The sequence below is a fragment of the Phyllostomus discolor genome, chromosome 3 (genome assembly GCF_004126475.2).
Source record: "Phyllostomus discolor isolate MPI-MPIP mPhyDis1 chromosome 3, mPhyDis1.pri.v3, whole genome shotgun sequence".
NCBI classification, from domain to species: domain Eukaryota; kingdom Metazoa; phylum Chordata; class Mammalia; order Chiroptera; family Phyllostomidae; genus Phyllostomus; species Phyllostomus discolor.
In genome coordinates this window covers 121,046,045-121,059,668 of record NC_040905.2, presented here as the reverse complement: position 1 = coordinate 121,059,668, position 13,624 = coordinate 121,046,045, and positions in this window count along the sequence as shown.

Here is a 13,624-nt window from a genome sequence, read left to right as displayed (position 1 = left end):
CTATTTTTAACATAATATGTGTAAAATTAATATTTTATCATGTAACAGCATGTAATAATAATACATGCATGATAGTAAGGTTATCCATTATAACAATATTGATGGTAACATTAATGTATTATGTTAATCGAACACAACAGAACATATAGTAATAACATAACTGCACATTTAATAGCACAATTTAACATATTATAATATACATGTATCAAACATATATAGTAATGATAGTCTATGAGTCCATTAAGTAGAATTTGTGTGTGTGTGTGTGTGTGTTAGTATCTCCCTTTTCTTAGATGAATGGTAGTGTGGTATATACACAATTATCCAGGCTTTTATTGTTAAGGCTTTTTTTCACAACATGTCCTGAAGGCCACTTCACATACAGAATATTGAGGAGAAAGGTTTTAACTCAAAAGTAAAATTCTTGTTCAAATTTGAAAACAATAGAGAGACATTTTCCAGATATGCAAAGCCTTGGTTGAATTTTATTAAAAGAAAACCAATAAACTGACTCCACCAAGAATTTATCTGTCTAATGTCTAGATTAATTAAAGGAAGTAAATCCTAGAGAAGGAAATTTGGGGCTTAAATAGACTGACAGAAAGTGATGAAAGCAATTGAACTTTGAGTTAAGATATATAATTGTTGTCAACTAACAGCACACAGATGTGAATAAACCTTGAAAGATTCTTATGATAGAAAAGTATTATTTTGAAAATGAGAACTGGAGTTTAAAAATTCAAATAATAACTAAGTGGGAGAGTAATGAAAACAAAGTATGCCATTTTTCTCATGTATAGGTATCATGTATTCTTGATTTAAAAAGCTGAAGAAATAGATATTCTGTTTTTAAAGTGGAACCATAATCATGCTTTTGAATTGACTGAAGAAGGGCAGGCCCTGAAGAATTTTGTGTGGGAGACTTGGAGTAAAGCAGCACCATTTTGCAGCTCGCAGGGCTGTTGATCACCTGACACACATTCTGGTTCCTGCTGCATCTTCCTTCAGCTCTCCCAGTCCTTGGGTGTGTGAGTATTTTAACCCATGACAAAGTGCCTCCTTCACTTTCTGTGTTCACACTGCTGAGGTTAGAGAGAACAAGAACAGACTGTGGTTGCTGTCTATCCTCATGGGATCAGCTCAGTGCTCTTTATGGACTTCAAGCTCTGGCATCAGTTGTGAAGAGCCTTCCAGAAACTGCTCAACTATCTCAGTTGTGTATGAGTTCCTATAAAAAATTTTTGTATGTGTGTGTATTATAACAATTCCAACACTAATACATGTATATACTATATACTTACAGATATAAATATATTAGGAAAATGGTCTTGAGTTGATAATTAATTCAAAGGTTGGCTCTGACATTCACCTTGTGTTATAATAAACAAATCCCATTACTCTGTGAATTTCAGTTACCTTATTTGTAATATGATGAATTAGTACCAGTAATCTTTAAATTAGTGTTTTTGTTCAAGCTGTGGTTTTAGATCTATTACAGATTATGTAATCAATACAGTGTTTAGTGACCAAAATCATAATTAAATGGAATGAAGTAGACTAGAAAATGTCAATGTGCACTCCATGTGGTAAGGGTGACAATTTTATTTCAGATAGATACTAGATATGAATGTGTATATGTTGTGATGTAAAGTGTATTTCTTACTGGGAGCCAGGTTAGAAAAGCTTGAAAACTATTTCTTTTTATAGTGATCAAAGAGATTATTCCTTAGATCTAGACTAGTTGTTTACTCATCTGGACAGATCCAGGCAGACAAGGATGGAAAGCCATCAACCACATTCTGCAGCTACAGTGTCTGGCTCTTCCATTCTTTCTGTTTTTGTTTTCCTCTGCTTTCTAATGCTTGGGTGCATGCCAGAAACACACAGTATTTTAAGTTTGAATTACTTAGCAACATTAAAACTTTCAGGAATGAATAAAATCCAGGTTTCTGCCTTCTCAGCAATATTCAGAATGTCTGTAATGTTAGGCTGGTTCTTGTCCCACAACAATCAGTGGCAAGGGAAAAAGGATTGCTCCCTGTACATTGATATGTGTTTTAAAATGTAGGTTCTACTTATTATAGTTCAGGTACGGTGATAACAGATCAGGGACAATTGTCATTGAAAAGATAGTTTATTGCTGAGAGTTCCCATGAGGAAGGTGTGGTGTGTTTGTGTGGGGAATGGTGGTTGTGCTAGGGGAAGCACCAGGTTGGTCAGGAGGCAGTGGAAGTAGGGGAAGGGTCTGGGAAGAACATTTATTATAGTATCTGCCAGCAAAGGCAAGGTGAGGTGGGTAGGCAGGTTTAAGATTAACTAGCACAAATAACTTTTGTGGGCTTGGGAGCATAGTGCTGTCCCTAGTTATTTGGTAGCTGGCCCTGTGGTGGTCCAGAGTATGAGAGTCCTGATAAAGGAGATGATTTGGGTGTGAGCTCTAGATTACTTGTTTTACATATGAAAAGTGGGTTGGCAGAAAAGTCCTTTACTATCTCCAGGAATTGGCTAGCCCTGGGAGGGGCAGCCTCTCCAGAGTCACCAAGGTCCCAACATGTTAAAGCATCAGAAACACATAAAATACAAAGACATTATTAATGCAGCCTATAGGATATGTTTGCCCTAGTTTCCAGCCAGCACTGTTCACTGGTTTTCTACAAGTAGTAGAGTTGGGACTCCTAGCTTGGATCAATTTTCTGCTGGTCCAGTTAGGAAGAATATTTTTGGCCACGAACATGGCTATCTGTTTTTTATTTACCCACTGCAAATGGCAGAGGACACAGGGGTAGTTGTCCTGTGTGGGAAGTGACACTGCAGGATGTGAGGCCAGTACCAGCTGTGGAGCTCACCCTTCATGGCTGGTGCATTGGGGCTGATGGAAGAGACACAATGTCTCTATAACCTCTGACTGCCAATGACCCAGGTCCAATGAGGCAGAATTTTTCTAGCTGCATTATCAGTAGGGCTCAACTCCTTTTGGGCAACAATTGTCCTTAGTCAATGCCATGCAAAGCATTACACAGACTTTTGTTTTTAAGTTTCTAGATTGTGACCATACTTAGCATCTCTGTCCAATATTGGGATGTTTGGGGACTGGGAAAGAAGTCAGCATTTTAGGCTCTTACTGCCCTTTGCAATGATTGTCTTAGAGCCTGAAGAACATAATGAAAATGCCCCTTTCCTCTTTGGTTCTTATTCAGTCTGATGACAGATCAGTGATGCACCCAGGATCTGGCATTAGAAGGACCTGGGTTCAAACCCCAGTGGGTACTGCTTCACATTGTGTGATACTGCAATGTATTTAACTTCTTTTAGTCTGTTCTTCATCCATAACATTGGGTTGTTGTAAGAGCTAAGTAAGTCAACTAAGTAAAGCACTTAGAACCATCACTGGCACAAAGTTAGTGCTCAGAAATATTTGTTGTTATTTTACTATTACTCATCAAATACGTTAGGCCAAGCATGGTGCTGATGCTACAAAGATGATATGGCAGGGTCACTGTGCTAAGAAAATGAAGTCTAGTGTTGTAAATGCTATAACATAGAAAAGTACAAAGTTTGCATGGAGGAGCTTTTCTTGGGGAAGAGGTGGAGTAAATCAGGGGAGGCATTAAAGAACAGGGCCAGGGCCAGAGGAGGGTGAATAAGGTCCTCAGGGTACAACATTTCAGGAGGCACTTGGCTGATCCTGAGAGTGAGTGCCTGTAAATTTTGCTTCCTGGAACCTCTCTTGCCTCACCTTGGTCCTGGCCTATTAACGGAGAGGTACTATTAAAGTAAATATTGCAGTGTAAGCAGGAGATGGCCAGCTGAATATCCCAAGCAGAGAGGAAGGCGTCTATAAAAGTGTAAAGTGAGAAAACAGAATGAAATATGCATGCATTTGACATGAATGAAACATACTATGTATGGCCACCAGGAAAAGTGAGAGGTAAGGCTATGAAGGTGGGTAGGGGTGGCACATAAGAACTCTACAATATATGAATACAATATATTATTATCTCAGTTTTATAATGAAGAACATTTCTACACACATAAAGGAGCTTGAAATTTATCTTTGGCAATGGTCAACTTTGGTAAATAACTTAGTAATATACTTAACAAGAAACATGCAGTACATACAAAACACAAACATGTATAATATTTTTCTGAGAGGGAGGGAAGAAGTCTTCAGTAAATGGAGAAACATAGGTTGTCTTTGTATTCTTGATATCGCTGAGACTCAATGTAAACTCTCTAAACCATATGATCACTAAATTGTTCTTATTTTTGACTCAATATCATCTAAAGGCTTTCCACTAGGTGTGCCTCAGTCACATCTGGGTGATGTCAGTCAGTAAAAGGTCAAAGCTTCCATTTCACACTGTAATTTCTGAACTTGCGCACAACTGCAATGATTGTTGAAGTTACTGCACACAGTTGTGCACAACTGCAGTGACTAGGGTAGTGAAGGAGCAAGGACAAAAACAGTGATGTCTTTGACCCTTCCTTCATTTTTCATATGAAACATATGCCCTGGATTTTTAGATGTGATGTCATGTTGGGGAGAGAATCCATTCCTGAGTGAAATTGGTCATGTCATCACTTTAACACTCAGAAACTTGGAGCTATAACTAATTTACCTTAAGAAAGAAATAGAAATGGAACATTTATTGCTCCACATATTATAGACAAGTTTTTATCTGCTACCTATAAAGACTCAAGAATTCTTTTTTAAAAAAAATTCAAATAGGATCTATACTTTATAATCACAGTTTGTAGTAAAGACAACTGTGTCAGTCAACCAACTGCAGCAATATTTTGCATAACAAACTCTTCCATGATGTGAAAGCTTAGAATTCCCACATTATCTCATGCTTATTCATCCAAGGCTTATCTGCCATTGGCTATGCTAGGTAGGACTCCAAACTTTGAGCACCAAGATGCAGGTTGGATTCAGGATTTGCCATGTGTCCCCATTCTTTTTGTATCAGCAACTTCCCAGGGGATGTTCTTTGGAGGGTGGGTCACATGAGTAAAGAAGGCTAGTGGAACACATGGTGCCTCTTCAGGCCTTGGCTTGGAACTGGCACACACATTTTGTGAGGTAAACCAATCAATGGACAAGCTTCAAGGACAGTGTGGCTCACAGGAATATGCTGGACAATGACCCAAGATGTTACATTCATGTAACAGGACCATGGATTTGCCCACAACCCGGGTGATAAGAGCTCCTCAGCTGTTCTTCTTTGGTAAATCACTCCTAAGAATGGTATCCATCCACCTTACAGGCTTCCTTTGAAATAGGGGGTACAGGGTACTCTGTAAAACCTGAAACACCTGAAATTTACTCATCATAATGCTACAATGGTGATGATGAAATTAAACTTGTCTGAGTGCTCAACCAGAGCTTTGATATCAATTTTCTGCATGGTGGCTCAAAGAAAGCCTACTGCTGACTCTTCTGGTAGAGACAGAACAGCTTACACTGTTGATGCTGACTCAGAAATTCTAGGAGGGCAGAAAGAAGGTGATGGGAGTGGGTACATACTCTAAAAATACACACGGGGTCCTTCCAGCATTTAGTATTCACCTAAGTCTGATTTTTAACCTGTCGCCCATTGCAATGGTGAAAACCTGGAACTTTATAGTTTTTCCTAGCCCATTTGGTAGTCCAGAATGAGTTAGTATAGACCAAACATCCTTCTGTTGCCTCAGATCCTGCAGGCAGTTCCCAGTTCCATTGTACAGTGTAGCTGGGTGTACTGTGATGTCCAGACGATGTCACCAGCACAGTGGGTAGAGGTGAAGTACCTGCACATGTCTAAGATGAATCTGGGGTTGGAAATCAGAATGCCTGGTTTCCAGAGCCAGCACCACCAGTTTCCCTTCTGTTTCCTCATCTGTAAAACAGAGGTAATAATAACTGCCCTACTTTCTCACACAGTGAGTGACTGTGAAGACAAAATGAGAAAAAGCAAGTTCCAGAATAAGAAACACTATTCAAATGCAAAACAATTTTAGATTCTTCTATTCCTCTCTAAATTAATAATAGCCCCTCACATGTGTACAATGCTTTTCATTTTTTCCAAGCACTTCCACTGCATTACCTCATTGTTTTCACCACAGTCCTCAGTTTTTCAGGGGTGGAAATGGAGAATGAGAGCTTTCTCAAGTGGCTTGCCAAGGGTCATCCAGTAAGTGACAGGGCTGGGAGAGCAGCCAGTCTTCTCTGTGCTAGTCCTGACCTTTGTCCATTGTAACCTACTGCTTCAGCTTTTCAGTCAAAGCACTTTGAAGCCCATGTAGAAAACTATTTGTGAGGCCAATGCTATCAGTGGTTTGAGGGCAGTCATGGTGTGAAACAATGTCCACCTGAAAGTGTGAGCTCAGGGCTATGAAAGTAACTTCAGAGCCTCTACAATCCTGGAACCACTAATGGGCCCTGTGTTCCAAGTCCCAAGTCACTGGCAGGATCCAGCCCCATGTTGTCACTCCTGCTCCTTAGGGCTGGATAGATGGTTACCAGGTTGGATGCTCAACAGCGATTTTCTGAATATTCCTGAAGCAATGGGACAAAATTCTCCATGACATAGAACTATCTACTTACTTAAGTGGAAAGAAACTCAGAGACCTTTCTCCAGTCTAAACTACTCATTCTATAGATAGAAAATGGATAGTTTCAGAGGAGGAGAAACTTTATCATGGTTAGAGAATGGGTTTTGGCTTCTCACAGATCTGAAGATCCATTCACAGCTCTGCCATGGACAGATTGAGGAATAAGGACAGTAGAGGAGGGCTAAATGAGATAAATGTGTTCAAAGTACCTAGCAAATAAGAGGTATGGCAAGTATAGTAGAGTGTGGATCAGACAGTGTGCTTGGTGGCACATAACTGAACTAACTCAATTTAGCTAGAGAGAAGGGGCCTTTTCCATGCAATGACAGGTAGTTTCTCATGTTGTCTTCAGGAGACCTGAGCCAAACTTGGGGACTACACCACCAGGAAGAAGTTTATCCATGTTGAGTGACAGCACCTGCTCTTCAACGCATCCCTAGATATTCTCATCAGAAAATACTGCATTTTGCTATGTATATTGTGCATACACACTTTTGGCCCAAACTTTCAGGAAAAAAAATCTTTTGTTTTAATTTTTAATATTATATTTTGTTGATTATGCTATTACAGTTGTCTTGATCTTTCGCCTTTTACCACCCTCCACCCAGCCCCACTCCTTCATACAATCCCTACATCATTGTTTTTAGGGATTATAGGCATGTCTATGGATCATGCCTATAAGTCATTTGGCTACTTCATTTCCTATACTGTATTTTACATCCCCATGGCTATTCTGTAACTACCTATTTGAACTTCTTTTTCTAATTTTAATTTAATTAAAAAACTATTTTATTGTTGTTCAAGTACAATTGTCTGAATTTACCCCCCACCACTAGCCCCCCACCACAGCCATCCCTACCTCCCTCTCCTGCTTCCACCCTCCTTGATTTTGTTCATGTGTCATTTAGAGTTTTTCCTGAAAATGCCTCCCGCTTCTCCCCAATTATCCCCTCCCACCTCCCCTCTGGTTACTGTCAGATTGTTCTTAATTTCAATGTCTCTGGTTATATTTTGCTTCCTTGTTTGTTTTGTTGACAATGTTCCACTTAAAGGTAAGATAATATGGTATTTGTCTTTCACCAACTGAATTCTTTTAGTTAGCATAATGCTCTCCACTTCATCCCTGCTGTTGCAAAGAGAAGGAGCTCCTTCTTTCTTTCTGCTGCATAGAATTCCACTGTGTAAATATACCATGTTTTTTTGATCCATTCACTTACTGATGGGTACTTAGGTAGCTTCCAGCACTTGACTACTGTAAGTTGTGCTGCTTTTAAGTGTCTCTCAATATCTTTAACCTTTGGCATTTTAATTATGATGTGTCTTGGAGTGGGCCTCCTTGCATCCATCAAAATTGGAACTCTCTGTGCTTCCTGCACTTGCATGTCTATTTACTTGGCCAAATTAGCGAAGTTTTCTTTCATTAATTTTTCAAGTAGATTTCTAATTTCTTGCTCTTTCTCTTTTCCTTCTGGCACTGTTATGAGGTGAATGTTGGACCTCTTGAAGTTGTCCTAGAGGCTGCTTATACTACCCTCATTGTTTTGGAATCTTTTTTCTTCTTGTTGTTCTGATTAGTTGTTTTTTGCTCATGTTCCAAATCATTAATTTGATTCTCAGCTTCATCCACTCTACTGTTGTTTCCTTGTATATTGTTCTCTATTTCAATTAGTGTATCCTTCATTTCTAATTGGGTCTTTTTTTTATGGTGCTGAGGTCTTCACTAAGTTTTTGAACATCCTTATAAACAATGTTTTGAACTCTGCATCTGAGAGATTGCTTATGTTTATTTCATTTAGCTCTTTTTTTTTTGGAGTTTTCCATTCTTTAATTTGGTACATGTTTTTTTGTCTTCCAATTTTGGCAGTCTCCTGGTGTTTTTTTCTAAGTATTAGGTAGAGCTGCCTTAATTCTGTGTCTTGGTAGTGTGGCCTAAAGTGGTAGGTGTCCTGTAGGGCCCAGTAGCACAACCTCCTTTATCACTTAAGCTAGGTACTCAAAGTGTACCCTTTGCTTGGGCTGAGTATACCCTACTCTTGTAGTTGAGTCTTGGTTGCTGTAGGCAGATCAATGGGAGGTATTTACCCAGGCCAGTCAGCTATAAGGACTGGCTGTGACCACTGACCACCAACATCCATCTTCCATGGATGATCAGCTGTGTAGAGGCAGGGTGGTGGTGGTCTGACATGGTCTGTAGCTGTCCACTTGATGTGTTAGCCCTGGTGTTTCCTGGGTGGTGCAGGCCAAGGTCAGCTACGTCTTTTGTTTTGGCCAGAGCCACCCTTCCTGAGTTGTAAAGGAAACTGAGATGGCTGCTACTTGTGCTGGGCTTGGAGATTCTCAGGTGAAGCTGAGCTGTGACTCTAATCTGGCTGCCTCTAGGGCTCACTGAATTCAGCTCTTCCTTGTGTGATAAGATTTAGGAGCAAAAATCATCTATTCTTATGGAAGGGTAACTTGGATGGGTTTGTGCATGAGGTAGAGTAGAGCCTTTGGGAATCTCCAAGGCAGGTCAAACAGTGTTGGGTAGGTTGATGGAGTCTCAGATATGGCACCAGCTTACTAGCTCTGTGGGATGAGGGTTTAGCAAAGGTACAATGGCCTGTGCTCACCTTGATGCCAGACACTTTGGTTTCTCCCTGTATACCACTTGTACCTTTCAAGCTGCTACCCCAGTACTGGAACTCAGAGGGAGTGAGTCTGAGTAGGTGAGTCCATGTGTGGATTTTTTAAGAGGAACTTCTTGGGGCTCCAGAAATGTCTTCCATTGGCTCAATCCCTGCTAGTTTTTGCAGCCAGAAGTTGTGGGGACTTACTTTCCTGGCACTGGAATCCTGAGCTGGGGGGCCTGATGTGGGTCTGGAATTCTTCACTCCTGAGATACCCTTCCTGAATTTTTATACATGTGGGTGTTGGACCAGCTTGTTCCATGTCTGTGTTCCTCTTACTAGCCTGGATGTATTTGGTTTCTTTAATTCTGTAGTTGTCAGACTTCCATTCAGCTCAATTTCTGGTATTCCTGAGTGATGGTTGTTCTATATTTTAGTTGTAATTTTCATGTGGTTGTGCAAAGAGATGAGCCATGTCTGCCTATACTGCCATCTTGACTGGAAATTCACATTTTAATTTTTTAATTAGTTTGTTTTAGATACTTGTTTTTTGTATTTATAAAGGAATTTTAGCATCTATTTTTAAACATATTATAGTACAAGAAATTTTATGTAACAAATAATTACAAAACACAAGAAAAGATACAAGGTATTTCAGGTACTACTTATTTATAATGCACATCCTTATTTTACCCTCAAAAATATGGGCAAAAGAGCATGAATTATACATAGCAACATACAGTAACTGCCAGGCAGGATCTCTTTTCAAGTGGCTCTTGCTCAAATTAAAATTCCATGTGACTTTTATTATTGGTACACCCAAGGTCACATGACTATTGCAGTTGCAAGGATTATAGTTGCAAGGCTTGGAGAGGAGTCACTCACAATGATGGGAGACTCAAATATTGGAGAAACTTTAGTTGTAGGTAATAGCTAAAGAGCTTAGTAGCCAATGCATGTAAAATGCTATTGTTTCAGGAGCTGAAGATATGACCCACCTTGACTGCAGGAGACCATAAGCAGCCCCAACTTTGTGCCTCAGGAGGTTTCAACCAATCAAAATGGTATCTGAACCATTGTACTCCAGGGGGATACACCTACCATGCAGGACACATAAAAACCTCTTCCCAGGACACATGAAAGGATGCTGCAGCTTTTTATCTGATTAACTTTCCCCTGAATTCCAGGCCCCTTACCTACTCTTTTCTTCTCCTTATAGAAAGGGTCAGTTTAAAATGGAATTAGAGAACAGGCTTACCAGAGGGGTGAGGGGAGGAAATTTCAGGGGGGAAGGGGAAGTGGTTACAGGAACAAGTATAAAGGACACATGGACAAAAACTAGGAGGGGTGGAAATGGGAGGGAGATGGGGAGGGCTGAGAGGGTTGGCTAGGATGGGAGTAAAGACAGAAAACTGTACTTGAACAACAATTAAATAAAAAAGAGAAAATGAATAAAATGGAATTTAAGGTACTCTGTTAGGGTACAAAGCCACTGCCTTCTCAGATTACCAGCCATCTGAATAAAGCACCCATAAAGATTCAATCCTTGTCTCTTCTTTTAGGGTGTGGTAGGTGACAGGCAGCATGAACACTGACTTTTCTGGTTTAATATTTTGGTCACTCCACTCCAGGATAGACTATGGAACTCTTTACTAAGTCTGGGTATTTGGTGGGTAGTCCCATTGGTTGCCTGGATTAGGGGCTCTAGGGTGTGTATTTGGAAACTCCCTAGCAGTTGCCAAGTGATTTCACTTGGGGACTCTCAGCACTTCCCGTCATCTTCACATTTGATTGGATCATTGTGCTTTCTGGTTCAATTTATAATCCCAGGTCACAATTTACATCATCAGAAATTAAGGTACCTTCTGGTTTACAGACCTCTGTGTAGTAAAAAGGTGCCATCTGATTTAATTGAGGTGGCTTCTGGTTTTTGAAATATTATAGAGCTCTGTCTGGTAAAATAGGGGGAAAATCTTCTATTCCAGGAAACAGTACTGTGTGGTAAGTTTTGGCTAATTGGTTGGCCTATGCTTATAAACCTGTGACTAAGAAGAAAGTGGTTTTTATTATAATACTGTTTGGCTTATGTATTATATAATATAGACTCAGGAGAGTTCTGGCCACTGAATAGGTCTTTAAATTACTGTATTATACAGTAAATAAGGTTGTTTTGTCAAAGATTTGTGAAGTGGGACAAAATGCCTTACCTAGGAACTTTCATGAGTTTACATAATCAAGATGCAGGATTAAAAGGAAATAGAATAATGGTCCAGAGAAAAAGGAATTTGCCTGTGAAAGATAGCAGAAGCTCAGAAGAGAGGGACCAGAAACACCTAGATATTATGGCTGCTGCAAACATAGTCAGGGTTCCCATGGCCCCTCCAGCCCTGAGAGATCTTCCTCCTTACTCTGCTGAGAGAACTAGGGAAAATGAGTCTGCACTGGTCTTGCCATCTGAAACCCTACAAGAAACCAAATTCGGTGGAGGAAAAGCCCCTAGTAGGGCAGGGAAATACCCTTTGCAGACTTCTAGTGGGAATAAAGCCAGAGGGCCAGCCCACTGGATATTATGGGCACATGCTCCATTTTATACATAAGATCTGTTACACTGGAAAATCTCTGAAGGGACCAGAGTATATCCCTGTAGAATAGATAAAGGAGTGCACCCAGGCTTTTGAGTTCCTGAAGGCACATCTGGCTTCTATACCAGTCTTGGGGCTTCCAAACCTACTAAAGCCCTCTCAGTGATATGTTCATGAAAGGCAGGGCATTGCCCTAGGAGTCCTCACTCAAATAGTTAGTGAAATTTTGCAACCCATTTCATACCTGTTAAGAAAACTAGATCGCGCTGTCCAGGGGTGGCCAATCTGCTTGAGAGTTGTCACAGCCACCTTTGAGCTCTTACAAGAAGCTGAAAATTTTCCTTGGGATGGCCTGTCACCATTGCACCTCAGAAAGTGTTGAGCCTGCTGGAGCAAAAAGGAGTTATGCAGCTCACTGCTGGAAGAATGGGCAGATATCAAGCCATTCTTCTCAACAATCTCAATATCTCCCTCAAAAGTATAAGTTAAATCCTGCCTCTCTTCTGTGCTAATACATGACTGTGCTGAGATAATTGATGAAGTGTATTCTAGCAGAATTGATTTACAAGACAATCCTCTAGAACAGGCAGACTGGACTCTATATGCAGATGGGAGCAATTATGTGGACAAAGGAAATAGGAAGACTGGGTATGCAGTTGTGACTCTTAAAAGAGTAGTGCTGGCCAAGGCCTTGCCTCTGGGAATCTCTGCTCAGAAAGCTGAACTGATTGCATTGATGAGGGCACTGGAATTGTCACACAAAAAGAGAGGGAATATGTATATTGACTCAAGGTAAACTTTCCTAATTTTGCATGCACATGGTTCCATCTGGGGGGAAAAAGAACTGTTAACCTCCAATAAAAAGGTGATTAAGCATGCAGCAGAAATTTTAAAATTGTTAGAGGCTATTCAGGTACCTTTACAGTTGGCAGTTATGCACTACTCAGGGCATTGGAAAGAGGACACTAAAGTGGCTAGAGGAAACAATCTAGCTGATCAAGCAGTGAAAGAGGTTTCTAAAGGAATGTTTATACTGCTCCTGGTACCTGTTACAGGCTTGTCACAATTTGATCTTGAATATTTGACTGCAGACTTAGAGAAAACTTAAATCTGGGGTTTTGATGAAGGAGGAACTAATAGTGGGTGAAGAAAGAATAAGAGAGGAGTTATACTGCCTCCTGACCATTTAGTAGAGCCAGTGATGAAGCATTTGCATGAAGCCACTCACTATGTATGGGACTAATTAACTGCATATATTAAACTGTGACTCACAGGTCCTGGAATTTCTAAAGTCATATGAAAAATAATTGCTAGATGTGTTGTATGCCATAAGAACAATCCCAAGACAGATCCCCATCAAAACAAAGAAGGGAAGCAATACCAAAGACAGCCCATTTGAGGACAGGCAAGTAAACTTTCCCAGATGCCAAGGGTCCAAGGGTGGGAATATTTGCTAGTCTTTGTTGACACCTTTTCAGGATGGGTAGAAACTTATCCTAGTAGAATGGAGAAATCCTTGAGGTAGTGAAAGGCTTACTGAAGGAAATAATTCCTCCCTTTGGCAATACCCAGCAGCATCCAGAGTGATAATGGACCTGCTTTTATTTCAGAAATTAAATAGAAGTTTAGTAAATTTTGAGGAATCAAGAGGAGATTCCACATGGCATGGAGACCTCAGGCTTCCGGGAAAGTAGAAAAGATGAATCACACCTTGAAGAAAAATATAGCCAAGCTGTGCCAAGGAGTTCATCTCCACTGGGATCACTTTACCTATTATCCTGCTTAGGATAAGAGTGGCTTCTCAAAGTGGGATTCAATTGAGTCCCTATGAAATTGTGTACA